This window comes from Schistocerca nitens, chromosome 1 (genome assembly GCF_023898315.1).
Source record: "Schistocerca nitens isolate TAMUIC-IGC-003100 chromosome 1, iqSchNite1.1, whole genome shotgun sequence".
Taxonomy (NCBI): domain Eukaryota; kingdom Metazoa; phylum Arthropoda; class Insecta; order Orthoptera; family Acrididae; genus Schistocerca; species Schistocerca nitens.
The window spans coordinates 27,198,104-27,201,654 of record NC_064614.1 but is presented as its reverse complement, the minus strand read 5'-3'; positions in this window follow the sequence as shown (position 1 = coordinate 27,201,654).

Genomic DNA, 3,551 nt, shown 5'->3' with positions numbered 1-3,551 from the left:
GAAAATGTAATCACATGTAAGTTCTAGTATAATATATTTGTCCAATGAATACCTGTTTATCATCTGCATTTCTTATTGGTGTAGCAATTTTAATGGCCAGTAGTGCATAATAGGGCTGAGCTGGAAATACAAACCCATGTCCGCTAATAAGGCCGTCGAATTCGCTTGATCTGACCCGATGGAACACAAACGACGCACTACTGGGCACTAGGATTGCGTCAGCTAACGACCGGTCAGTTATTTACAAGAATTTCGTGACCTGGGCTTAGGAGTCTGGGGCCACATTGCATATCTCTGGAGAGTTACCTTAGACTTGTCTAATCGATGCCACACGGAATTATATTGCTTTTCGATGGAGGTAGTAATGTTTTGGCTCGTAAGTGCATTCACGTATCCTCGAGCGTTCAAATCCAAATTTCATTTACAGATTTTAATTATGAAAAAATACGCGAATATTTTTGTATCATTCGAATACAGTTAAGATGTGTTCTGTGTGTTATTGTAGACGAATAGCTACTCCGTTACGACTGTTCTGTTGTCCACATTTCCCCGTACCAGAACGCAACAGGTACCAGCTTTGTGAATGTACTTGTCGCTCCAGTGTAGCCGCATTTTCTGTGCCTTAATTGGAACGGATATAAATCAATAACACAATAAAATAAACATGGTACATATGCTTGAGTTTATTTATTTGTACAGGGGCTTTTAGAGCGACATGGATTGCTCTCACGTAATGCGTTCTTGTGAAATGACCTACGTTCCCTCTTTGCTCTTCGCTTTATTGTTTTATTTCGCTTTAGCCGTGCCGCGGAAGACGTAGATAAACAAATGTTTTACGAGCGCAGAACGCTGGAGTGGAATAAAAAAATAAAAAAGATAAAAAAACAGGAAATTACACGCTAACATCCCGTCGCAGAAAAGTTAACATAGCAAATGTGGAACATCCTACATTAAAAATTTAAACCCGCTAATTAGCGCATTATTTATTAATGGCAGAAGAAATAATAAAACCGAGCAGTACAAACATGGACGGCCGCGTTAAAAATACACGGCGGAACGAGCCCGAATGTACTCGTACAGCTGCCACGGTGAGGCAACTTGACCAGGAGTGCGTGCGTTCTCAGCTCTCCCAAAAACACACACACACACACACAAGTGTTTTTTCTGCCTTTGACGGTAGCTTCATATTTCAGACTACTTTCTTCATATAATATTTAATTTCAGTATTTTCTAACGTCCCGGCAACAGCGACGTAGCCCGATGTTATGGACAGGTTCTGTCTTATTGTTAGTATGGTAAAATAAATTGGTCGTTCACCATCGTAATGTGCCACAGTTCACTTGGAGAGCTCTCTACAGTGCAGGGAATATGTACTCAATGTGTCTCACGCACTGTTTCGATTATACAGGGTGCGTCAAAAAAATGTATACACACTTTGAACTGTCATAGACAATTTATTTCCCGTTCTACAAGGTTGAATATCTATGACAAAGTAATGTTATGTTTCTTCAACGTGTGGCACCAGTGGCAAGGAAGTAACTGCAACATGGAAAACGTGCGTTTGAGCTTTGAAGCGCGGAAGCAGATAACTAAGTGGTACTGGAAGTTTGAGAATGTAGCTGCGGTTCGAAGACAGTGGAGAAGTGAGTTGGTACAGAACCACCTTCAAGTTTAACAATTACACGTCTACGAGACAAATTCGAAATTCGTGGAACAGTGTGTGATGTGCATAAAGGTCGATCAGGGCGACCTCGTACAGCTACAAGTGATGATGCCACAACTGCGGTCTTGGAACTGTTTCAGCGTTCGCCTCAAAAATCTTCAAGGCAAGCGGCACGTGAGAGTAATGTAAGTGCTAGTAGTGTGCGACGCATTCTGAAGAAAGGCAAGTTTCGTGTGTACATTCCAAGGCAGGTGACGACGATCCAGATCGAAGGTTAGAATTTTGTGGGTTCAGGAGATGGTGAGACGTTAACCAGGATTTATGGGTAGCATAGTTTGGTCGGATGAAGCCCAATTCAAACTGAATGGAACTGTCAATAGGCACAACTGTGTGTACTGGGCTGAAGATAATCCTCACATTACAGTTGAAAAGGCTGTCAATTTGCCTGGTGTAAATGTGTGGTGTGGTTTGTCTGCAAGGGGACTCATTGGGCCTTTCCGCTATGAAGGTACTGTTACTGGAGAAACGTACCTAACAATGCTTGCTGACTCCATATTCCCTGCCATTCCTGCATTATACGGTAATGATGAGTTTTATTTCGAACAAGATGGCACCCCGCCGCACTATCATAGGGACGTACGAGCATACCTGGATCACAATGTGCCAGGCCAGTGGATAGGACGCAGGGGACCAATCGAGTTTCCTGCACGCTCTCCAGACCTCACGCCGCTGGGTTTCTTCTTATGGGGCACAGTAAAAGATGAGGTGCACAAACGTAAACCACGTAACCTGGACACACTTTGGAATGAGATTCAGGCGGTGTGCGCAGAAATCTCATTGGACACTTTGGTACGATGTACGGAATCAGTGGTGATTCGTACTCAGAAATGTATTGATGCTGAAGGCCACCAGTTTGAATTAATCACATTTGCGAAGTACATCAATTGGACTGATTTCCAGAAATTTAACATTGTAGAACGGGAAATAAATTTTCTATGTCGCATCAAAGTGTGTATACATTTTTTGACGCACCCTGTATTTTTCGAAACACTGTGCCTCAGTTTTTGTAGATGATACACATTTTAGGCTGGAACTGGTGAAGGGTGTGTATAAAACTGGAATACTCCGAATTAGAAAATTTTCTGACACCATCATACTTTCTGCGACACAAGCAAATCATCTGTTAGAAAGAATAGGGCAGGATATAAAGACGTTTATCTTAAAATTAAACAAAACTATTATAACTAATAGCGATGAATCATTACCATAAAGAAATACGAAGTATGTACTAAAGGTAACGGCTGTTCGGTCATAAAAAAGTATCTTCGTTGATAAAAGACTTTACTGGCAATTTTAGATTTCTACAAACATACTTCAGTTCCTTATTCAGTCACCACTAACGTCTAGGTAATTTTATTAGAACTGAAAAACCTTCTTCCACTTCTCTGTATGCAAATGAACCAAACAGGTGTGGAGTCCGTTCTTTTGGAGATGCATGTCTGAAAGAACAGACACCATTACGTCGATCCTCAACCGTATAGACAACGAAAGAAACTGCCGAGTTTTTCTGCCACAGGACATTGAAATACTGAATGGCGACGAAAATTTGTGTGAGAACGGGATGCGAACCCGGATTAATGCATTAAAACAAGCGTTCAGTGCATAGTGCTGTGGAACGTGGAAAAAACCGCAAATTGGCGTTCATAAGAAGAAGAACAACATCAAAAATGCAACAGGAGCGTAATATGTAAGAAACTGTCCACGCAACCTGCCACTGATGATGCCTTGCAGAAAATAAAGGCGAAACGCGTATGGCATTAAAATTGTGTTTTATTCAGTTGCTGTCAGACGGTCCATAAGTAAAAATTATCAATATACCGTAATATTA